Source organism: Aquarana catesbeiana, linkage group LG02 (genome assembly GCF_042186555.1).
Source record: "Aquarana catesbeiana isolate 2022-GZ linkage group LG02, ASM4218655v1, whole genome shotgun sequence".
NCBI lineage: Eukaryota > Metazoa > Chordata > Amphibia > Anura > Ranidae > Aquarana > Aquarana catesbeiana.
In genome coordinates, this window is record NC_133325.1 from 456,635,472 (window position 1) to 456,661,061 (window position 25,590).

General features: G+C 44.8%; 1 protein-coding gene across 1 annotated transcript in view; it reads left to right on the forward strand.

Moving 5' to 3' along the window:
• The first annotated feature begins 812 nt into the window (after positions 1-812).
• CCDC181 (coiled-coil domain containing 181) overlaps positions 813-25,590 on the forward strand; it is a 58,317-nt gene continuing 33,539 nt past the window's right edge. The window contains exon 1 of the mRNA XM_073615630.1: positions 813-1,021. The gene's annotated coding sequence lies outside the window, so the exon portion shown is untranslated. The remainder of the gene's footprint in view (positions 1,022-25,590) is intronic.

Sequence of the window (25,590 nt, forward strand, 5' to 3'; positions counted from 1 at the left end):
GGGAGTCAGGACACAGACACAGTCCTCCACCACTGCTGCACCTCTGACACTATGTGTGAACGGAGCTGCGACTGTCTGCTGATGCTGAGACTTAGTTGCTTGCTGCAGAGAGAAGAGAGTAGGAAAACCAGTGGCCGGGCGCCCCCTAGGCAGCAGGGTGCCCTAGGCGGCCGCCTAGTTTGCCTAGTGGTAGCACCGGCCCTGTGTATGACTGCGCAATTGTCATTCAAAGTGTGAGAGTGCTGAAAGCTGAAAATTGGTCTGGGCAGGAGGGGGGTTTAAGTGCCCAGTAAGCAAGTTGTTAAATACCACCAAAAGAAAGCTCTATCTGTCTCAAAAAAATAAACATGTCATAAGGGTATAGTGTTGCATCAATGAGTAATTGTGCTTCAAAGTATGACAACAGTGAAAGCTGATAACTGGCCAGGGCAGGAAAGGGGGTGAAAGCGTCTGGTATTGAAGTGGTTAAAAATAAACGCCACTGTAAACACGACACACATTTATCATAAACGCGCTAAAAAAATGCCAAATTTTGCACGTGTTTACGAAACACTCCAGTGTGAATGTTACCTAAAGGGCATCTACTGCACCCATTATGAATTCTTCAAATCATTGTGTTTTCAGCCCCAGGTCAAAAGCTTCCAGCCTCCCCCTCTCCTATAGAAAAGTCAGCCCCATTATCACAATGTTTTCCTAAGCCATAGCTTGTTATCCAGTCATCAGAACATCCAGTCCCCATCTAATAGCTACCCCGCCCCCTCCTCTTCCTGCACTCCAATCAATCGCTCCATTTTCTATAGGCAGCTGCACACAACACCACAACGCTGCTCTTTTCCCTGCTTCTCGCGAGATCCGACGTGACGTCACCCATCTCGGTCTCCATGGCGATGAAACAGCTTTGCGGAGGCTGTTGTAGGCTTAGGTAGAAGGAGAGCGGCGGCTGTTCCCGGTGACAGGAGGTTGTATGTGGGGGGGTCAGACCCCGGAGCCCCGACCGTGCTTACATACCAGCGGCTGCGAGGTAAGAGCACCATCAGGGGGCGGGCTGGAGTGACAGCTTGGGTTGTTGCAATAGCAGCTGTCATTGATGTCTGCTGAGCCAGTATAGTGCACTGACAGAGGAGAATGGGATTGTGGGGTGAGTGTGCCATCCATGTGTTTTATATGTGTGAGGGTGACCAATCAAGGGCTTATCATATACTCTATGTATATATTATATACACTCATCGGCCACTTTATTAGGTACACCTAACTAGTACCGGGTTGGATCCACTTTTGCCTTCAGAACTGCTTTAATTCTTCATGGCAAAGATTGACCAAGGTGTTAGAAACATTGCTCAGAGATTTTGGCCCATATTGACACAATAGCATCACGCAATTGCTGCAGATTTGTCGGCTGCACATCCATGATGCGAATCTCCCGTTCCACCACATCCCAAAGGTGCTCAATTGGAAGGAGATTAAGGATGAGCTCCGGCGTGTTCGCACAGCCCACGTGCAGAGCCCGCCAGGAGGTCGACACTGCGCTAACCACAGGCAGTGAGATATTTCCCGATCTCTGCAGCCGCGCATCGGGACAATGTCTCACTGCCTGTGATTAGGGCAGCGCAGTGCCGACTACCTGGCGGGCTCTGCACATGGGCTGTGCGAACACACCGGAGCTCATCCTTAATGGAGATCTGGTGACTCTGGAGGCCATTGGAGTCAGGGCCGGTGATACCACTAGACAAACTAGGCAGCCGTCTAGGGTGCACTGCTGCCTAGGGGCGCCTGGCCACTGGTGTTCTTACTCTCTTCTCTCTGCAGCAAGTAACTAAGTCTTAGCAGACAGCCGCAGCTCCGTTCGCACATAGTGTCAGAGGCGCAGCAGCGGCGGAGGACTCTGTTTCCTGACTCCCAAATGAGTGGAAGCAAGCAAACGTTCATTGATGGGCACTAGTAGGCTGCATTTGATGGACGCTGGTGGGCTGCTTTTGATGAGCGCTTCATTAAAAAGTTGGAAAAGAACAAAATCCCCTTGTGGTGGACTTTAAAGGCACGAGAACTTTGACAAAACTATTTTTTGAATTTGAAATATTTATTCAATATGATATGTACAAAACATGTATAAAAAACATATAGTGTATTAGAACATATTTACAATGCTGTCACCATAACATAATACAAATTGTAAGCTAAAAGTTCTTGCACCCGACGCGTTTCAGAGTACATGTGTGTCTCTCCTTCTTCAGGGGTATAATTAAGCAAGAATACTTTATATTCTAGAATAGATTGTTTAAGAGAAATAAATAAATATACAAATATACAGCATTACAGCAATGTGCATGAATATACAGAGACAGCAGACAGGACTGGTGGGATTTCACTTACATGTATTGGGATGGCAGCCTTTTCAAAATGTGCTGATTAAAAACATATGAGTGCAAAAGATGCTCCCAATTTCTTGAGCCAGAAATCCAACAAAGGTGGCGTACCTCCGGGAGGGGTGCCCAGCCCAAAGTGCCGATCCAGCTCCCCCACAATACACACCCCTGGAGGGTCAGGCCAGAGGACCCACTGAGGCCAAAGGAGGAAAAAGACCCTGTAAGTATGAAATACAGTCTATAAATATACAATTCTAACTCATTTTTAAAAAAGTAAAAAAATATTGTTCAATAAATGTATTTAGAAATGAAATTGTATGTACAAGTTTTAATTTGTATTATGTTCCGCATGAAATGTTTATTTACATACCTGCAGATGGTACGTGAAATCACTTGAATGTGCAGGGGGATTTTTGTTGTAAAGGGCACATTCCCCACAACTACAAAAAAAAAAAAAAATATGATAAAATTAAATTTTAATTTTCATTATATTTAAAAAAGTTTTTTTAACTAAAGTAAAATGATATACTGTATTATGTGAGCATTAAGTGGATTAGAATTATTGGATTAGTTCTTATTGTATGTGTTTAATATTTTTAATTGTTTTGTGATAACAGAATGTCTGTTTATTGCAAGCTCACAGTCTAATGCCCCGTACACACGGTCGGATTTTCCGATGGAAAATGTCCGATCGGAGCGTGTTGTCGGAAATTCCGACCGTGTGTGGGCTCCATCGGACATTTTCCATCGGATTTTCCGCACACAAAGTTGGACAGCAGGAGATAAAATTTTCCGACAACAAAATCCGATCGCGTAAACTTAGCGTTCGCAATGGATATAGCACTTTCGTCACGCTGCAATGTTCAAAATGGTTTAATATAGAGCACTCTCTTCTTCTTTATAATGTGACAAGAATTAAGTAGTTTTGCTGCTCATATTCACACACACTTCTCACAAAGTTTTATTTGTGTTTTTTTATTGGGATTCCCTGAATATATTGTTATTAGTTGTCACATCTGACAGTTTTAACTTTTTTTTTTTTTTTTTTTTTTTGGATTTTAAGCCTTTTTTTTTCTTTAATGTTTGGATTTTTTCAAAGGCTGATCTTTGTTCAATGTTATTTTTATTTTTACTCCAGAATATTTTTGTGTGTCAAGTTACCCCAACACCATTGATATCTTTTATTATTTAATCTCAAGGAGATTGTTTGGTGTTGGTGTCCCTTGTTCATTTCACATTGTATATTTGAAATGTACCTGAATCCTCACAAACAAACTGTCCTTTTTGAAGTAAAACACATAGGAGAGTATAATTCAAAACAAAAAATCCTTTATTAAGGGATCAGAACCAAACAAAGAGGAAGGCAACACTGGATCAACAGGGGAAATTAGCGATGCCTGGGACCCCCACGGCAGACATCAATTCTTCAACATCAAAATTGGTGGCCTGAGGAGTCCATATGTAAGGGAGGGCAGTCTGGTCCAGAATTCACAGAGATCCGGATAGCAGCAGATGACATCTGTGTCCCCAGGCTGTGGTACCACAAGAGGCTGCGTTTTTTGTCCGACCAGACTGAACCCAGGCCAATCACTGTCTGGTCTTCCTTCCATGCTTCCTTCCGGACTGTGGCTGTGCAGTTGGAGATGTGGCAGGAGGAGGAGTAGGACCTGGAGGAGGAGGACTGGGAGGACCTGGAGGAGGACTGGGGGGACCCGGAGGAGAGGGAGGAGGAGGACCTGCAGGAGGAGGATGAGGACCATCGCAAAGGTGTGCCTGAGCTGTCATTTGGCCCCTCATACCTTTCTCAAGAGCCTCCAATATGAGTGCCTCACACATGGCTTGTTGGCCCGCCTCCATCCTCTGCATTTTATATGCAATGACGGCAGCAATGTCCTCCTCCACAGTGTGTGGTGCTCCCAGGACCTCTGTAGCCCTCCAAAAGAGTCCTCCGGTAGCCTCCTCCTGGGCACTCCTCCTACTGCCACTTTCTCTTTTCAGGGGGGGTGGAGGGACCTGCAGATCAGCCAGCCGGCTCGGCCCGGCCACCTCCTGGCTGAGACTTCCCTGTGTATGAAAAAGGGACATGGTTTTAGTTGTTGCTTCATCAATCCCAATCATAAATTAGTACTCCCAACTAACATCTAGTTAACATCATTGATTGGATAACCTGAAATATTTAGAGGAATGCTATACCTGGCTCAATCTGGGCTCCTTCACATGTTGCCTGGAAGGCCCAGGTTGGGCGTCAGAAGCCTCAGCCGGGGGGGAAGGAAGCGTGGAAGGAAGACTGGAGAGGGATGGCCTGGGTTCAGTCTGGCCTGCCAGAAAATGTAGCCTGTCGTAGTACAACATCCTGGGGACATAGATGTCATCTGCTGCTCCAGATCTCTGTGAATCCAGGACTTTCTTGCGCTCCCTTAGATATGTGCTCCTCAGGCAACCAATTAATATCTTTAAATAGGTGATGTCTGCCGTGGGGATCACCTGCTTCACAATTTCACACAATTGCTCCAGTGCTGCCTTCCTCTTTGCTTGGTTCTTGAAATGGGGGTGTTTAATCTCCCACAGACAGGGCAGCTCCCTTAGCATCTCTACGAATACTGACATGAAGTCATTATCTTTGAGTAGCATATCCATGTTCACTGCAAGACACAACACAAGACAAAGCCTAATGTCAGACAAAACTCTCCTAATCTTGTTACAAGATAGGCCTCAATCTAGAAGCAGTATAGGCACAAGTTTGTCTCTTACCTTCGTTCTTACGATCGGCGCGTCCAATGCTCCTTCCTCCGCTCACAGATCGTACGTAATACGCACGCGTGTTACGCTTTATACACACTGCGCATGCGTGTAACTCCGCCCGCCCCTGACGTTCTTTCTATTCTATTCCCCGCCCCTTTTCGTTCGGCGCAGTGGGGGAAGAGCACATGGTGGAGTCACAGCAGGTGCGTGCTAATTGCAGAAACGAGGAGGAGGAGGAGGAAAGCCCGGATCCGGACACGTCCCGATCCAGAAGGAGACGTTTTAAGGCCACAAATATGTCCTTTGGGGAGATGTTGGAGATGGTCGACATCATGAGGAAGTCCGACTATGACGGGAAGTATGGGCCTTACCCCAACCCCAATATACGAAAGGCCAAGATCATGGCGAAAGTGGTCAGGAGTCTTCTGAGGAATTTCGGGGTCCGAAGATCGAAAGATCAGCTCCGGAAGCGGTGGTCGGACCTGAAATTGAGAGAGCCAGAGCAGTACCGAAAGATCCGGAGAGTGCTGCAAAAAAGTAAGTAGTTGTGCTGTGTTCCTATTCTTTCTGTCTTTATTCCGTTCGTTCTGCTCCATATGCTTTTATTAATTGTAATGTTTAAAAGGGCAACTTTAATGTTCATGGGCCCATTATTCGTTCGTATCAAACATTTTTCTTTCGGCCTCTAAAACACCATTGTTTAGGCCATATGCATTTTCCCACATTTTTTTGGGGCCTACTTGGATGCCAAATATTTGTTTGTGTAGATGGGTTTGTTACTAGAATGAAATGCAAACTAGATTGTGTGTAAGGAGAGGACACTGAGCAGATGTTTTCACATCTGGACACTGGAGCACTAGTGTGGGACCCCAGAACACCATTTTTATTAGGGGGGCCACACAGGTACTCCAGTGTATACTATAGGGGGGTCTCCATCTGTGAAGTTTCTACAAAACAGGTAAAGTATTGCAGCTTGACAAAGGGCAATAAAAAAAGTACATCTTGGAACTTGGCTAAATAGACAATTGTACCCCATTTCCAAGCAATGTTTCTAGTTCTGCCATCAAATATCTGTGTGCTAATTATACCATTTTTGTTTTACATAGAGGAGAAAAGACTCGAGGAGACCACAGACCCCCCCACCTATGGAAGAAGGTGAAATACCCCCAAACGAAGAAGAGCAGGAGGAAGAAGAAGATGTGGTGGAGATTGGCACCACAACAGGTGAGTGTCTGCGACCACAGACTCAGGTAAGAGATGGATGGTGGCAGATTTTTGATACCTGTTTTTGTTTTCTTTATCTCTTTTTAGGTGATCGTGATGTGAGGGATCCAGAACGTTTTACATCAGAAAGTGCCCAGATCCTGATCGGGAAGATCATGGGGTGTAATCTCGAATTACACAACATACAGCAAAAAATCAATGATGTTATTAAAAAAAATAATAACATCTTGTTTTGGGGCGAATTTAAAACCCCACAAAATATATTTTTGGGATTGTGGTCCAATCTTTTAAATCTTTTTTCAAGTTTTGAAAAGCCAAATTTGGAGGATGCACACAGTGTCCCAACATGTGCTATCTGCCATCACGGGAGATCAATGAACACGTTTTGGGGGTGCAACCCCTTCCTCAATTATAAAGTAGCGTTGAGGAATGGCTTGCTCCCCCAAAATACATCCCTTGATCCCCCCTGATGGCAGATAGCACATGTTGACATTCGTAAATTTGTGTGCATCTTCCAAATTTGGCTTTTCCATGGGTGATTTCCCCCCATCTGAACGCTATATCAAACACAGTTCCTAAATACTGATGTCTGATATAGCCTTCAGGTTTTACCTAATGTGAACTTTGTAAGTTCAAGTTTTTTGGCTTTCTTGTTGGTTTTACACAGGCCTGTTTTATCTGAAATGGACATTTCGATTTTTGATAATGCTACTGCAAAAATTGTTATACAACAAACATGTTGGTTTGTTTTAAAAACCTTTGATAAATGCACATGTGATTGTGCAGGTATAAAAAAGTGGCTTACTCAAGAATGTGTGGATTATTGTCTCAACACTACAACACTTTTGGGGTGATGTAATTGCTGTTTTATGCAAAAATGGGGGTTATTTTCTAAGGGCAAATCCTCTTTGCACTACAAGTGCAGTTTCAGTGCAGTTGCAAGTGCACTTGTAGTGAAATGTGTTTTTGCATTTATGAAATAACAGCCAACAGTGCTTTGTATAAGGTTACACAATTACGCCATTTTCTGCACTCAAAACATCTGTCAGGGTCAGCTAAAACAAATACAAGCAGTAAATGTCCACAAAGAATTTCTTTTTTTTTTTTTATTATTATAAAAATGCTTCACATATTGTCTGGCATATTGATAGCCCCCCTACCCGCAAAGAACTCCAGGTAGCGTAACCGGACATCACGGGCACTCAGGGAGGGCAAGCCAGGACGGCCACTTTCAAGCGCCGTCAGTGTGGTTTGATGTAGGATTCTGGCCTCAGGCCCAACTGAGCCAGCATAGTTGGCCAAATGTTTCCTTAAAAAGTTATGGAGAACACAGCACGCCAGTATAATATGGTTCAGTTTATACTCCGCCATATGGATGGGTGTCAGAAATAGTCGGAACCGGCTGTCCAGGATTCCAAATATGTTCTCCACCACTCTTCGGGCTCTGGCCAGCCGGTAATTAAAAACCCTCTGTTCCGGGTTGAGGGTCCTCATTGGGAATGGCCGCATCAGGTGGTCCCCCAGCGCAAACGCTTCATCAGCAACGAACACGAATGGGAGTCCTTCCACATTGTCCTCAGGAGCTGGCAAGTCCAAGCTGCCATTCTGGAGATGCCTGTAGAACTCCGTCTGGGCGATGACTCCACCATCGGACATCCGGCCATTCTTCCCCACGTCCACATACAAGAAGTCGTAATTAGCCGACACCACCGCCAACATCATTATACTATTAAACCCCTTGTAATTATAATAGTACGACCCCGAGTTGGGTGGTGGGACGATGTGGACGTGTTTCCCATCAATTGCCCCTCCGCAGTTAGGAAAGTCCCACCGCTGGGCAAAGTGGGAGGCCAAAGTCTGCCATTCCTGTGGCGTGGAAGGAAACTGTTGAGGAAAAAACAATAAACATTACTATTTTTACTCTGAAACATGGCAAGCAGATTATACACAAACATTATGGGGCAACGTCCAGATAGCATTTATTAAGGGGAATTTAACAACGCCAAAGTATAAGGTACACCTATCATATTCCCCCTCCCCCCCCTCTCATGGGCCATTTGTAACATTATAGGGGGTGTGTGGAAATCTTGGACAGGTAACCCTCTTCACTTCATTGAGAGATGAATGCCTAAATACAGGGTATTACTTTGAACAGACCCTCCTTAGTTACACTATTGGCAGCCCACTGGACAGGTAAGAAGTGTCATAATACAAAGATATAAATACACACTATACACATTTGAGGACATTTGGACATTCTGCTATTACCTGTCAAGATAATAATAGGATACAAAAACTTTAAACAGTACCATTTGAAAGTATACAGGCAGACCCTTGCACTACATGCTTTGGGGAATTCATCCATAAATCTGACCAGTAAAGAGATGGGTATAGTGTGTATGGGTTTGGCAAAGTCAGCAGATAGATGATTGAGGATAGATAGAGAATTGGGATCAGCTGACTTAGCAGTTGGGGGGAGGGAGGGTTACTAAAAATTATTTGGGGACACCACAAAAAAAAGCCTCTGGCACTCTGCCTGAATTTAAATCAAAAATAACATTTCCAAACATTTTAGGGGGTGTTTGGGGTAAAGCACTACTATGGAGCAGATAAAATACATTGTTAAGTGACTACATGAGGTGAATATAGGGCAGGAGACACCATGCTGGGGAGGTTATTGAAGGGCAAATATGTATGAAGGACCTAAAATAATAATTACATAAAAATCCAGCATGCATGAGGACAAAGGGGACATTCACAGCATATTCCAATCATGGTAATTAGGGAATGAGGAAAGAAATACAATATATTAACAAACATTCAATACAATAAAATGTGATATAAAAGGATAAAAATCTTACCTTCATATATTCCTTCTGCAGGACCTGTATGATGGTAGAACAGGTCTCTGGGATAATGATCCCCAGAGCCTGGGGGGAGATGCCTGTCGAGAACTTCAAGTCCTGCAGACTTCTCCCTGTGGCCAAATACCGCAAGGTAGCGACCAACCTCTGCTCCGGAGTGATGGCTTGCCTCATGCAGGTATCCTGCCTGCTAATATAGGGGGTCAGCGAAGCCAACAAACGGTGAAATACGGGGTCCGTCATCCGGAGAAAGTTCCTGAAATCATCAGGATTATTCTCACGGATCTCACGGAGCAAAGGCATATGAGAGAACTGGTCACGCTGAAGCAACCAATTCTTGGTCCATGAACTCCTCCCCACCCTGTTCATGGACTGGACTTGTGTCAAGGTCAGGACCCCGAAACCAAGCCCCCGCACAGCACGAACTCTACGAGAGTACGTATACGCAACATGGCTAGAAAACGGTCGGCTGCTCAGAACGAAGTAACAGAACGCACTGAAGAACAGCAAGGCCTGTGAAGAGCGACCTGAAAAACAGTAACGAACGAACAAGAATACAATGATTACCTAAAGTCACGCGGAACTTGCTTGCCCGCACTGAAGAGCAGATACAAACCCACAAGCACAAACTGAACGGCAGAAAACGATCTGAAAGCCACGAGTCTGAAAAAGCGCGAATCGTCTCTCACCAAACTTTTACTAACACGAGATTAGCAAAAGGAGCCCAAAGGGTGCCGCGCTTGGTTCTGAACCGGCCTTTTCTAGTCTCGTCGTACGTGGTGTACGTGACCGCTTGGTTGGCGATCGGAAATTCCGACAACTTTGTGCGACCGTGTGTAGACAAAACAAGTTTGAGCCAACATCCGTCGGAAAAAATCCTAGGATTTTGTTGTCGGAATGTCTGAATAAAGTCCGACCGTGTGTACGCCCTATAAGACAGGAAGGTTTCTTAAAAAAAATATATATAAGTAGTAAGAAAAGAGGCATGTATAGTCTTACTACTTATATTTCTTTTTTTTTTTTTTTTTAAGAAACCTTCCTGTCTTAGACTGTGAGCTTGCAATAAACAGACATTCTGTTATCACAAAACAATTAAAAATATTAAACACATACAATAAGAACTAATCCAATAATTCTAATCCACTTAATGCTCACATAATACAGTATATCATTTTTCTTTAGTTAAAAAAACTTTTTAAATATAATGAAAATTAAAATTTAATTTAGTTCCGCCGTTTGATCGTTCTTATAGGCAAAGGGAGGGGACTCCCCCCCCTCCCGCCGCCATCCGGTGCTTCTCCGGGCTCTCCCGTGTCATCGGGTGCCCGGAGAAAGAATCGGCCGGCGCCGGATGTTGACGATAGAGATGACTGGTGAACAGATGGTCACCAGTCATCTCTATGACCTTTGGAGGCCCGGGCACGACGTTATGACGTCACGCCCGGGTACCCTAAATAAACGAAGCCGCGATCGCGGCTGTCAGCATGAGATCGGTGAAATTTTTTTTCCCGATCTCATGCTTTCCAGCCTGGAGGAGAGGTGTGGGGTCTTATTGACCCCACATCTCTCCACAAAGAGGGCCTGTCACATAGATTCCTATTACAAGGGATGTTTATATTCCTTGTAATAGGAATAAAAGTAATCAAAAAAAAAAAAAAAAAGTTAGAAAAAGTGTAAAAATTAAAAAAAATAAAGTAAAAAAAATTAAAACGCCCCTGACCCCGGTAGCTCGCGCTTAGAAGCGAACGCACATGTAAGTCCCGCCCACATATGTAAACGCCGCTCAAACCACACATGTGAGGTATCGCCGCATGCGCTAGAGCGTGTGCAACAATTCTAGCACTAGACCTCCTCTGTAACTCTAAACTGATAACCTGTAAAAAATTCTAAAGCGTCACCTATGGAGATTTTAAAGTAATGAAATTCCATAATTGTGCGCAATTTTATAGTGTGACATGTTAGGTATCTATTTACTCGGCGTAACATCATCTTTCACATTATACAAAAAAATTGGGCTAACTTTACTGTTTTGTTATTTTTTTAATTCATGAAACCAAAAAAAAGGCGTTTGAAAATTTATTGCGCAAATACCGTGTGAGATAAAAAGTTGCAATGACCGCCATTTTATTCCCTAGGGTGTCTGCTAAAAGAACATATATAACGTTTGGGGGTTCTGAGTAATTTTCTAGCAAAAAAATTATGATTTTTACATGAAGGAGAGAAGTGCCAGAATAGGCCCGGTATTGAAGCGGTTAACCCCTTCCCAACCTGTGTCATTAGTACAGTGAAAGTGCATATTTTTAGCACTGATCACTGTATTCGTGTCACTGGTTACCAGAAATTGTCAATCTTAGATTGTCCGCCGCAATAACGCAGTCCTGCTATAAGTCACTGATTGCCGCCATTACTAGTATGTATGTATGTATATATATATATATATATATATATATATATATATATATATATATATATATATATAAATTCCAGTATATATACCATAGTTTATAAACGCTATAACTTTTGCGCAAACCAATCAATATACACTTATTGGGCTTTTTCTTTACCAAAAATAGGTAGCACAATACATATTGGCCTACATTTATGAAGAAATTAGATTTTTTAAATGTTGTTATTGGTATGTACAGTATGTTTTATAGCAGAAAGTAAAACATATTGTTTTTTTTTCAAAATTGTCAGGCTTTGTTTATAGCGCAAAAAATAAAAAAAACAGAGGTGATCAAATACATCCGAAAGAAAGCTCTATTTGTGGGGAAAAAAATGACATAAATTCCTTTGGGTACAGCATTGCATGACCGCGCATTTGTCAGTTAAAGAAACACAGTGCCATATTGCAAAAAATGGCCTGGTCAGGAAGGGGGGTAAATCTTCCGGTGGTTAACCAAGAATGGTGCGATTTCTATAAGCACACTTATGCCGCATACACACGATTGCATATTCCGACAACAAAATCCATGTTTTTTTTCAGACAGATGTTGGCTCAAACTTGTCTTGCATACACACGGTCACACAAATCTTGTCGGAAATTCCGAACGTCAAGAACACGGTGACGTACAACACGAAAATGAAGTTCAATAGCCAGTGCGGCTCTTCTGCTTGATTCCGAGGAACTTTGTGCGTCGGAATTGTGTACACACGATCGTAATTTATGACAACGGATTTTGTTGTTGGAAAATTTGAGAACCAGATCTCAGATTTTGTGTGACGGAAATTCCGATGGAAAATGTCCGATGGAGCCTACACACGGTCGGGATTTCCGACAACAAGCTCCTATCAAACGTTTTCCGTCGGAAAATCCGATCGTGTGTATGCGGCATTAGTGTTTTATGCTTTAAATAAATATAAGTGTGGCATGACAATTTGTTACTTTCCTGATCATATTGTATTGTAACTGTATTGTCTCCCTTTATTTTGTAAAGCACTGCGCAAACTGTTGATGCTATATAAGTCCTGTATAATAACAATTTGTTCCATGATAATGCTGTGCTATCTGTCAATTCACATCCATCTCTTCTCTTCCTCCTCGCTGTACGTCCCTCGTCACCACAATAGTTACCACTCCCTGGTAATCTCAAACATTATAAAACTATTTTTAACTTTATTATTTTGGCGCATGCTATCGGACATTTATAGAAGCTGTTGTGTGTCACTTAGACCCCTTTCACATTGAGGAAGTTTTCAGGCGTTTTAGCGCTAGAAATAGGGTCTGTAAAGCGCCCGAAAACTGCCTTCCATGCTGCCCAAATAGGGCAGTGCGCTTGCGGCACATTAGAAAGTCCTGCAAGCAGCATCCTTAGGGTGGTTTGGGAGCGCTCCGAAAACGCCGCTGACCATTGAAATAAAATGGCAGCGCTTCGGAAGCGCCGCAACACGTGCGATTTTAACCCCTTCTTCGGTCACTAGCGGGTAAAAGCTAGCGGGTAAAAAGCTCCACTTAAACAGCAGCTTTACCGCTAACGCACGGGCGACCCCAGTGTGAAAGGGGTCTTAAAGCGCGATTTGGTGCAGCTGGCACATGGAACTTGTGTAATGGTGTTAATTGTTGATTTGGCACACAGAAAATATTCTGATATTTACACTGAAAGAATGACGTGTTTCCATTTGTGAAAGTGCTTCTAAAGGCTGAAGGTTTTTTTACCTTATTGCATTCTCTGCATTAAAGCGTAACTAAGGCTCTCTTCACACTTGCACGACTCCAAAGTTGCACAATTTCCAGTGCGACTTTGGAGTGTGACTTTGATCTGACTTTGCACTCTCTGGACCTAAGTTGCATCAAAAGTCACATCAAATTAGTGCAAGCACCTTTTCAAAATCGTTGTGACTTGTGATCTAAATCTGAACGTGTGCCATTGAAAAGAATAGGCGGCGACTCCTCATGTCTAAAGTCGCCTGATAAGTCACGCAAGTGTTGAATGGAGCCTAAAACCATTGATTTAGGCCCCTTTCACACATGCCTTCTGTTTATTTCATCAGTTCAGTCACGGTTTTTTCAAAGAAGAAAACGGACCAATAGTCCCCTATGTGATAGCAGATACGTGACAGGTCCTCTTTGGGGGGGCAGTGTGTGCAAGGAAAGAGCAGTATACACAATGAGGGGGCAGTCTGTACAAACAGGCTCTCACTTGCCAGACAGTGACATCACCTGGGGACCCCGCCTAATTTCTTGTTTTTTTTGTCTTTTTTTTGTTTTCTGTGCACATTTCAAGTTGATTGATTATAGGTCTTCATATTTAATAAATTAATCTTCACGTTCTTTCCTGAGGAAGCCATATGGCGAAACATGTAGAAAATATGAACGTGATGAAAATATGAATGTCATTACAGTAACTCATTTTCATGAATAGGATGTTTGCGCACACCTATGGCTATGATTGTATTGTATGCACGGGTTTTATGATATCTTTTCTTAATTTAAATAAAAATTTGTATATATTTTTACATACACTCTTGAGTGATTTCTACGTTGTAATGCACACATAAAGTCCCTTATCTCCTAAATTTTTCTTCGGACCCCGCCCCTTTGTTTAATTTAGTGGCGGGACCGAATGACAGCTCCTTAGGTATAGAAGAAAAAGAGCCGACAATTAAGCTGACAATGACAGTCAGAGTCAGCAAGTGAGGGAGCCTGTCTGTACAGACCGCTCCTTCACTATATATACATCTCTTCACCACTCCTGCCTTTCTCTGCCACCCCCCACCCCCCCACACACAGCAGTGACTAGTTGCCCCTAACAACTAATGCAAAAATGGATGAAAAACTGACCATTTGTCAGTTTACATCCGTTTCATTGACGGATGGAAAATGGGGCTTTCACCCGTTCAAAAAAATGGTGTTGACGGCAAACACCGGGCGAGCTGTCATGTGCCTTTTACTGAGGAGTGGCTTCCATCTGGCCACTCTACCATACAGGCCTGATTGGTGGAGTGCTGCAGAGATGGTTGCTCTTCTGGAAGGTTTTTCTATCTCCACAAAGAAACACTGGAGCTCTGTCAGAGTGACCATCGGGTTCTTGGTCACCTCCCTGACTAATGCCCGTCTCCCCCGATCGCTCAGTTTGGCTGGGCAGCCCACTTTTGGAAGAGTCCTGGTGGTTCCAAACTTCTTCCATTTACGGATGATGGAGGTCACTGTGCTCATTAGGACATTCAATGCTGCAGAAAATTTTCTGTACCCTTCCCCAGATCTCTGCCTCGATACAATCCTGTCTTAGAGGTCTACAGACAATTCCTTGGACTTCATGGCTTGGTTTGTGCTCTGACATGCACTGTTAACTGTGGGACCTTATATAGACAGGTGTGTGCCTTTCCAAATCATGTCCAATCAACTAAATTTACCACAGGTGAACTCCAGTCAAGTTGTAGAAACATCTCAAGGATGATCAGTGGAAACAGGATGCACCTGAGCTCAATTTTGAGTGTCAAGGCAAAGGCTGTGAATACTTCTGTACATGGGAATGTTTTTCGTTTTTCATTTTTAATACATTTGCAAAAATTTCAAACAAACTTCTTTCACATTGTCGTTATAGGGTATTGTTTGTAGAATTTTGAGTAAAATAAAAATTTTAACCACTGAATGACCATTTTTTGCGATACGGCACTGCGTGGCTTGAACTGACAATTGCGCTGTTGTACAAGGTTGTACTCAAACAAAATTGATGTTCTTTTTTTCCCACAAATAGAGCTTTCTTTTGGTGGTATTTGATTACCTCTGTGGTGTTTATTTTTTGCGCTATAAACAATAAAAGAGCGACAGTTTTGAAAAAAAAAAACAATATTTTTAACTTTTTGCTATAATAAATATCCCCCCCAAAAAAAACAAACAAAAAAAAATTTCTTCCTTGGTTTAGGCCGAGGATATGTATTCATATGAATATGTACATATACATATGAATACATGTATACATATTTTTGGTAAAAAAATCGCAATAAGCGTATATTAATTGGTTTGCGCAAAAATTATAGCGTCTACAAAATAGGGGATAGATTTGGGGCATTTTTTTTATTATTTTTTTTTTCTACTAGTAATGGTGGTGAGCAGTGATTTTAAGTGGGACTGCGACATTGCGACGGACAGATTGGACACTTTTGATACTTTTTTGGGACCACTGACATTTATATAGCGATCAGTGCTAAAAATAGCCACTGATTACTGTATAAATGTCATTGGCAGGGAAGGGGTTACGCTAGGAGGCGATCAAGGGATTAAATGTGTGTCCTAGGGAGTGTTTCTAACTGTGGGGGGATGGGACTGCCTGGAGGAGGAGAGCGATCGTTGTTCATAATCAGTATGAACAGCAGATCTGTCTCCTCTCTCCCGACAGAACGGAGATGTGTCTGTTTACATTGACAGATCTCTGTTTTGTCTCTCTCAGGAGCGATCACAGGTGGCTGACGGACATCACGGCCGCCGGGCACGCGCATCAGCTCCATCGTCGCTCTTGAAGCAGCCCACATACCATGACAGTGATTCGCGCAGGGGAGCCAACCAGCCGCAGTACAATTGCAGCGGCTGGTCCTTAAGCGGTTACCGGAATAAGGCTGTAACATAACAAAATGTGGAAAAAGTGAAGTACTGTGAATACTTTCTGGATGCACTTTAAGTGTAACAAGTGTGTTATGTTAAAAAAACAAGTGTTTATAATCACTTTAATGTATAACTAAAATAATTTTTTCTTGTTGTTTTTTATTGTTGTGTGTTCCTTCGTTATGGTGGCCAAACATACTTTGATTTTATCTTCAGATTGAGGTGTGATTAGATCAAAACAACCAAATCTGCAACCAATCGAATAGCCGTACCTTCCCTTCTGATTGATTTAGACTTGATTTAAAGTGGTAGCAAACTCCCATTTGTGATTTTTACCAGGGCCGGACTGGGCATAAAAACCAGCCCTGGAAAAAATTTCATACCAGCCCCATAGAATTATTATACCAGCCCAACAGCATAACTTTCTTGTTCATGAAAGGGAAAACCATGTAGTTTAAAACACATAGGGCAGATATGAAAGCACATAGGGCTTTATATATATATATATATATATATATATATATATATATATATATATATAAAAGCAAATTCCAGTTGAAAGTGGTCAATCATCAAGGGGGACACCATGAACTCGAAAACGTGTGTGGGGGGGGACTTTGTTGACCAGAGACCACCTTCTGCAGAAAGAATACACTAAGGTAAGGGGGGGTTACTGATATAAGGGGGGAAACTGTATATATCAGATCAGTGCCCCCTTACATTATCGCATTCACGCCCCCCTTACATCAGTGACCCCCCTCAGACTGTCCTGGCGATTCTGTCACTGACCTCCTCTTAGGTGCACCATGCAGGGCTCAGTCAGTCGGCTCCAGCTCGGTGGCTCTGGTTTTATTCTATAGTCTCCTCACCACAGTCCACACACGTCTGACTTCTCCCACGACCCCCATCCTGCTCCCATTCTTGACTTCTCTCCAGACTCCCTCAGAGACTGCAGACATAATACAGGAGATGTCAGAGGTTGCGGACATGATACAAGAGATGGTTAGAGACTGAGGACATGATACCAAAGATGGTAAGATAATGCAGACATGCTACAAGAGATGGTCAGAGACTGCAGACATGATACAGGAGAATAATGTAGCCTCACCAGTTATGAACAAATGCAGCCTCACTGTGCCCATCAAATGCAGCCTTATTGTGCCCATCAAATGCAGCCTCACTGTGCTCATCAATTGCAGCCTCACTGTGCCCGTGAATGCAGCCTCACTGTGCCATCACTGTGCCCATCAAATGCAGCTTTACTGTGCCCATGAATACAGCCTCACTGTTCCCACCATTGCATCCTCACTGTGCCTGTGAACGCAGCCTAACTGTGCCCACCATTGCAGCCTCACATTGCCTGTGAATTCAGCCTCACTGTGCCCACCATTGCAGCCTCACTGTGCCTGTCAGTGCAGCATTACTGTGCCCACCATTTCAGCCTCACTGTGCCCGTGAATGCAGCAACACTGTGCCCACCATTGCAGCCTCACTGTGCCCACCATTGCAGCCTGTGCCCGTGAATTCAGCCTCACTGTGCCCACCATTGCATCCTCACTGTGCCCATGAATGCAGCCTCACTGTGCCCATGAATGCAGCCTCACTGTGCCCATGAATGCAGCCTCACTGTGACCATGAATGCAGCCTCACTGTGCCCATGAATGCAGCCTAACTGTGCCCACCATTGCAGCCTCACTTTGCCTGTGAATTCAGCCTCACTGTGCCTGTCAGTGCAGCATTACTGTGCCCACCATTGCAGCCTCACTGTGCCCGTGAATGCAGCAACACTGTACCCACCATTGCAGCCTCACTGTGCCCACCATTGCAGCCTGTGCCCGTGAATTCAGCCTCACTGTGCCCACCATTGCATCCTCACTGTGCCCATGAATGCAGCCTCACTGTGCCCACCATTGCATCCTCACTGTGCCCGTGAATGCAGCATCACTGTGCCCACCATTGCAGCCTCACTGTGCCAGTGCATTCAGCTTGTGCCCGTGAATTTAGCCTCACTGTGCCCACCATTGCATCCTCACTGTGCCCACCACTGCAGCCTCACTGTGCCTGTGCATTCAGCTTGTGCCCGTAAATTCAGCCTCACTGTGCCCATCATTGCAGCCTGTGCCCGTGCATTCAGCCTCACTGTGCCCACCATTGCAGCCTCACTGTGCCCACCATTGCAGCCTGCGCCTGTGAATTCATCCTCACTGTGCCCACCATTGCAGCCTCACTGTGCCCACCATTGCAGCCTCACTGTGTCCACCATTGCAGCCTGTGCCCCTGCATTCAGCCTCACTGTGCCCACCATTGCAGCCTGTACCCGGGAATTCAGCCTCACTGTGCCCACCATTGCATTCTCACTGTGCCCACCATTGCAGCCTATGCCCGTGCCTTCAGCCTCACTGTGCCCACCATTGCAGCCTGTGCCCGTGAATTCAGCCTCACTTTTCCCAGCATTGCATCTTCACTGTGCCCACCATTGCAGCCTGTGCCCGTGAATGCAGCCTCACTGTGCCCACCATTGCAGCCTCACTGTGCCCGTGCATTCAGCTTGTGCCCGTGAATTCAGCCTCACTGTGCCCACCATTGCATCCTCACTGTGCCCGTGAATACAGCATCACTGTGCCCACCATTGCAGCCTCACTGTGCCCGTGAATTCAGCTTGTGCCGTGAATTCAGTCTCACTGTGCCCATCATTGCAGCCTGTGCCCGTGCATTCAGCCTCACTGTGCCCACCATTGCAGCCTCACTGTGCCCACCATTGCAGCCTGTGCCCTTGCATTCAGCCTCACTGTGCCCACCATTGCATCCTCACTGTGCCCACCATTGCAGCCTATTCCCGTGCCTTCAGCCTCACTGTGCCCACCATTGCATCCTCACTGTGCCCACCATTGCAGCCTATGCCCGTGCCTTCAGCCTCACTGTGCCCACCATTGCAGCCTGTGCCCGTGAATTCAGCCTCACTTTTCCCAGCATTGCATCCTCACTGTGCCCACCATTTCAGCCTATGCCCGTGCATTCAGCCTCACTGTGCCCACCATTGCAGCCTGTGCCCGGGACTTCAGCCTCACTGTGCCCACCATTGCAGCCTGTGCCCGGGACTTCAGCCTCACTGTGCCCACCATTGCATCCTCACTGTGCCCACCATTTCAGCCTATGCCCGTGAATTCAGCCTCACTTTTCCCAGCATTGCATCCTCACTGTGCCCACCATTTCAGCCTATGCCCGTGCATTCAGCCTCACTGTGCCCACCATTGCAGCCTGTGCCCGGGACTTCAGCCTCACTGTGCCCACCATTGCAGCCTGTGCCAGGGACTTCAGCCTCACTGTGCCCACCATTGCATCCTCACTGTGCCCACCATTTCAGCCTATGCCCATGAATTCAGCCTCACTTTTCCCAGCATTGCATCCTCACTGTGCCCACCATTTCAGCCTATGCCCGTGCATTCAGCCTCACTGTGCCCACCATTGCAGCCTGTGCCCAGGACTTCAGCCTCACTGTGCCCACCATTGCAGCCTGTGCCAGGGACTTCAGCCTCATTGTGCCCACCATTGCATCCTCACTGTGCCCACCATTTCAGCCTATGCCCGTGAATTCAGCCTCACTTTTCCCAGCATTGCATCCTCACTGTGCCCACCATTTCAGCCTATGCCCATGCATTCAGCCTCACTGTGCCCTCCATTGTAGGCTCACCATTGTAGGACACACAGCACAGAGCACTAGAGGGAGAGAGCAGGAAGCTGCCTTTTTTTTTTACTAAGAAAGAGAGGTATTTTAAGATACTTCCAAGCAAAGACCAGTATCAAGTCATAACACACGGGACTATAAAGTGATAAAAAAGAGTTCACTTAAAGCAGCTGACAGGTTTCCTCATATCTCTTTTCTTCCTCTACATTTACTCAATTTAGATCACTTATAGAGACTGTAGAAATACATTTGCTATTTAAAACCCAACTCTACTTTTTTTGGAACAGTCGGCTCACCATTGTAGGACACACAGAGACATCTCCCACGATGAATCACGGAGCAGGGTATGTGTTCGGCAGCCGCGCTGTTACAAGGCCCCGCCCCCCTAGATCGGCTCGTGTGATAGGTGGAACCTTCAATCTACTATCACATGAGCCGGTCTAGGGGGGCGGGGCCTTGTAACAGCGCGGCCGCCGAACACATACCCTGCTCTTATACATAGGAGAGATTGAGGGAGCGGAGCGCTGCAGCTGCAGCCGAAGCTCAAAGCAGCCCCAAGGCAGGCAGCCTACCGGGATATTTCCCGGTATCCCGGTAGGCCAGTCCAGCCCTGATTTTTACCTACAGGTAAGGTTATAATAAAGCTTACCTGTAGGCAAAATGAATATATCTTAACCGCTTCAGCCCCAGAAGATTTTACCCCCTTCCTGACCAGAGCACTTTTTGCGATTCAGCACTGCGTCGCTTTAACTGACAATTGCGCGGTCGTGCGACGTGGCTCTCAAACAAAATTGACGCCCTTTTTTCCCCACAAATAGAGATTTCTTTTGGTGGTATGTGATCACCTCTGCGTTTTTTATTTTTTGCACTATAAACAAAATAAGTGTGACAATTTTGAAAAAAAAAACGCATTATTGTTTACATTTTGCTATAATAAATATCCCCCAAAAATAAAAAAAAACATTTTTTTTCCTCAGTTTAGGCCAATCCGTATTCTTCTACATATTTTTGGTAAAAAAAAAAAATCACAATAATCGTTTATTGATTGGTTTGCGCAAAAGTTATAGCGTTTATAAAATAGGGGATAGTTTTATAGCATTTTTATTAATAATTTCTTTTACTAGTAATGGCGGAGATTTTTATTGTGACTGCGACATTATGGCGGACATGTCGGACATTTTTGACACCATTGTCATTTATACAGCGATCAGTGCGATTAAAAATGCTGAAAAACTAAAAACTAGGGGGTGGGGAGGGGTTAAGTCAGTACTAGGGATGTGTTCTAACTGTAGGGGGATGGGCTAGCTGTGACACTGTCATCGGGAGCAGAGATCAGTGACACTTGTCACTAGGCAGAACGGGGAGATGCTGTTTAAATTAGCATCTCCCCGTTCGCCCTCTCCGTGAGGCGATTGCGGGTATCCCCACGGCGATCGAGTCCGCGGGACCCGCTACCCGACTCACGGAGCTCCTGGCTGGCGCACGCCGCCAGCAGCGCACACGCAATGGCACGGCGGGAAATTCAAATGGACGTACCTGTAAGTCCATTTGCCCAGCCGTGCCATTCTGCTGACGTACATCGGCGTGCGCCGGTCGGGAAGGGGTTAAACGGGCACCGTTTAGGAAATATTCAGACGAGCAGCAGCTGGTGACGGCTGTTTGCCGAGACCGAGTCTCCTGCGTCTGCACGGGAGTGACATCATCGCAGCTCATCCAGTCAAGTGGCCAGAGTCCCTAAGCCTGGAAGGAAGACCAGGTGAAAATGGAAGCGCCTGCAGCTGTGACAGCATGCCGCTGAGGAGAAGAATAAATTCAATACCTTTGCCATCTCTCCATCCTTAGTAACCAGATGACCTTCCTCATTCTTTATGGGGCCAATATGATCTGACCTCCCTCTCTTACTATTTATGTACTTAAAATAAATATTGGGTGGTTATGGATTCCCTCTATTTATTCCACTTCATCTTTTGACCTAACCCAATGGACACATACTTCCACTCACTCCAATGGTAATACCCTTGACCTTGTATTCTCCCATCTCTGCAACCCTGACAACGTCACCAACACCCCCTTTCCTCTATCTGATCACAACCTCATTACTTTCACTGTATCCTTGCCTCCAACCACCCATCCCTCCAAGCAGCAAACAATTACTTGTAGAAACCTTCACCACTTTAACCCTTCTCTTTTCTATTCTGCTACTGACCACCTATACGACATAATCTCTCCCCTGTCCTGACCTGGCCACCTCTGTCTACAACAGTTCACTCTCATCATCACTAGATGCACTTGCTCCTCTAACCACACGCAGAATCAGGCCCCGACCGTTACAACCCTGGCAAACTGACAACACTAGAAATCTCAAGAGACATTGCCGTGCTCTTGAACGACTGTGGCGTAAAACCAAATGCCTGCAAGACTTCACCCTATATAAATCTGCCCTTCTAAAATACAATACAATTCATGCCTCCATGCTGCCAAACAAGCCTACTTTGTCTCTCTTATTAATTCCTTGTCATCCAGTCCCCGTCGGCTCTTCTCAACCTTTAACTCGCTGCTTCGTCCACCACCCCCTCTACCCACTAACTCACTCGCTGCCCAAGAAATTTCCAATCACTTCAAAGATAAGATCGATGCAATTCGTGAGGACATCTCCACTGTGCGTACGTCTTCCCCACCCAACATACCTTGCCTAGCAGCACATTCAACACTCTCCTCTTTTGAATTGGCTACTACGGAAGAGGTTGCAAAAATTTTCTCGGATGCCCACCTAACCAATTGTCCTTTGGATCCTGTTCCCTCACAACTACTACGGTCACCCTCTTCTTCTATCCTATGCTCCCTCACCCACATCTTCAATCTCTCCCTCTCTAGTGGCATCTCCCCTCCCCTCTAAAACATGCGCAGATCACTCCCATTCTTAAAAAGCCCTCACTGGACCCTACCGACCTGAACAACTTAAGACCCATTTCATTGCTCCCATTCACCTCTAAACTTCTAGAACGCTTAGTCTACAACCGTCTTAGCTTCTACCTCAATGAAAATAACCTTCTTGACCCCTTACAGTCTGGCTTTCGCTCGCAGCACTCCACGGAAACTGCCCTACTAAAACTCACTAACGATTTACTAACTGCTAAAACCAACAGCCAGTACTCCATACTCCTACTACTTGACCTCTCTGCGGCCTTTGATACTGTTGACCACCCGCTCCTTCTCAATAAGCTACATTCCCTTGGCCTCCGAGATTCTGCTCTATCCTGGTTCTCTGCCTATTTATTACAGCGCTCCTTCAGTGTCACCTACAACTCTGTCTCCTCCTCTCCATTGCCCCTTTCTGTGGGGGTTCCCCAAGGCTCGGTTCTTGGACCCCTTCTCTTTTCTATCTACACCTCCTCCCCCGGTCACTTAATAACTGCCCATGGCTTCCAATACCACTTATACGCTGATGACACCCAAATCTATCTGTCTACTCATCACCTCACTCCTTCAGTCTCCTCTCGCATTACTAACTTACTAACTGACATATCAGCATGGATGTCGCACCACTCCCTTAAACGAAATCTCTCTAAAACTGAGCTATTAATATTCCCCCCCGCCCGTGCACCCCTCCATGACTTTTCCATCAAAATCAACAATGCAACCATCAGTCCCTCCCCTTACGCCAGGGTACTAGGTGTAATCCTAGACTCTGACTTGTCATTTCAGCCGCAAATCCAATCGTTGTCAAAAGTTTGTAGAATTCACCTCCGTAACATCTCTAAAATTCGCCCCTTTTTAACAAATGAAACCTCCAAGCTCCTCATTCACTCACTTGTTATCTCTCGCCTTGACTATTGCAACTCCCTTCTCATTGGCTTACCTCTCCATAGGCTATCCCCTCTTCAGTCTATCATGAATGCTGCTGCCAGACTTATCCACCTTACCAACCGCTCAGTGTCTGCCAACCCTCTACTCCAATCCCTACACTGGCTCCCAATCACCCAGCGAATTAATTTCAAAATACTAACCACAACATACAAAGCCATTCACAACTCTGCCCCGAGCTACATCACTAATCTTGTCTCCAAATATCATCCAAATCGACCTCTCCACTCCTCTCAAGACCTCCTGCTTTCAAGCTCTCTCATTTCCTCCTCCCATGCTCGTCTCCAGGATTTCTCCAGAGCCTCTCCCATCCTCTGGAACTCGCTACCTCCATCTATCCGGCTATCCCCTAGTCTTGCTACCTTCAGGCGATCCCTGAAAACTCATCTCTTCAGGAAAGCCTATCACATCTCCAACTAATCTCCTACCACTTCCACCAGCTCATTCCCCACAGTTACAACCTTTTGTACCACCTGCCCCACCCTATTAGATTGTAAGCTCTTCTGAGCAGGGCCCTCTTAATCCTCTTGTATTTTATTGTATTATAACTGTATTGTCTCCCTTTTATATTGTAAAGCGCTGCGTAAACTGTTGGCGCTATATAAATCCTGAATAATAATAATTCCATATATGTATTATTTTGTCTATTCCTATAATTCGCTTTTTTAAAAGAATTTTGGATATTTATTATAGCAAAAAGTATAAAATATTGTGTTTTTTTTTTCAAAATTGGCGCTCTTTTTTTTGTTTAAAGCACAAAAAATAAAAACCACAGAGGTGATCAAATACTACCAAAAGAAATCTCTATTTGTGGGGAAAAAAGGACCTAAATTTTGTTTGGGTACAACATCGCACAATCGTCAGTTAAAGCGACGCAGTGCCATATCGCAAAAATGGCTTGGTCAGGAAGGGCGCAAATTCTTCCGGGCTGAAGTGGTTAATTCTTACCTCATTCTGTGTCCGCACATCTCTGGGAGTAAGCCACTGGTACAATGATCGCACTTGATTCAGTGTATTTTCAGCACATATAGAGTAATAGGATTTTATCAACCACTGTTAGATTTTGAAGTGCCATGTGGTGAAGGCATACTGTACCCTGGTAGTCAGTGTTTGTCCCCTTTATCTAATGGAGCATGCTTTTGTGAATAGTCACTGGCATTACCTGTGCAGGGTTCCTCTCAGGTGAGACATCAACCAGGCGTATGTCTCCCCCATATCCAGCTCTGGTGTCCCACATGTCCAGTAACCGAGAACCTCTCTGTAGGACTGCTAAGATTGAGGCACCACCCCCAAAAGGAAAGTTTCACCCCATTGATGTGTCACCTGGCACTCTCTAGTCTGGCCAACGGACACCTTACTATGCATCAGTGCCAGCCTCCTGGGTACCGGCACCATATTAATTCAGTTATGCCAATACACGTAACATATTAAAAATCTGATTTCCTTTTTTCAAATCTTCCCTCCAAAAAAACATATTTTACATTTCTTGTTCTGAAGGATTGGATAGGTTATATTCCTTCCCCAACCTCCAACCCATTGCACATGTATTCATAGTACGTTTGCATGCATAAATGATAGGAGAGACTCCGGAAAAATGTTTTCAAGTCTTGTTGATGGGCAAAGTCATTCAGAATTAGCACAAAATTGTCCATAAGAAAAAGAATCCTTATATTGCAAGTATTAAACTGAATCTTTTCATTTGTTCCCTCTCCCCTGAATGTTTGTCAGAACAAATTTGCGGTGTGGCATGGCACAGACCAACTGCCAACCAGATGAACATCTTTCATTTACACTCCAGAGACCTCT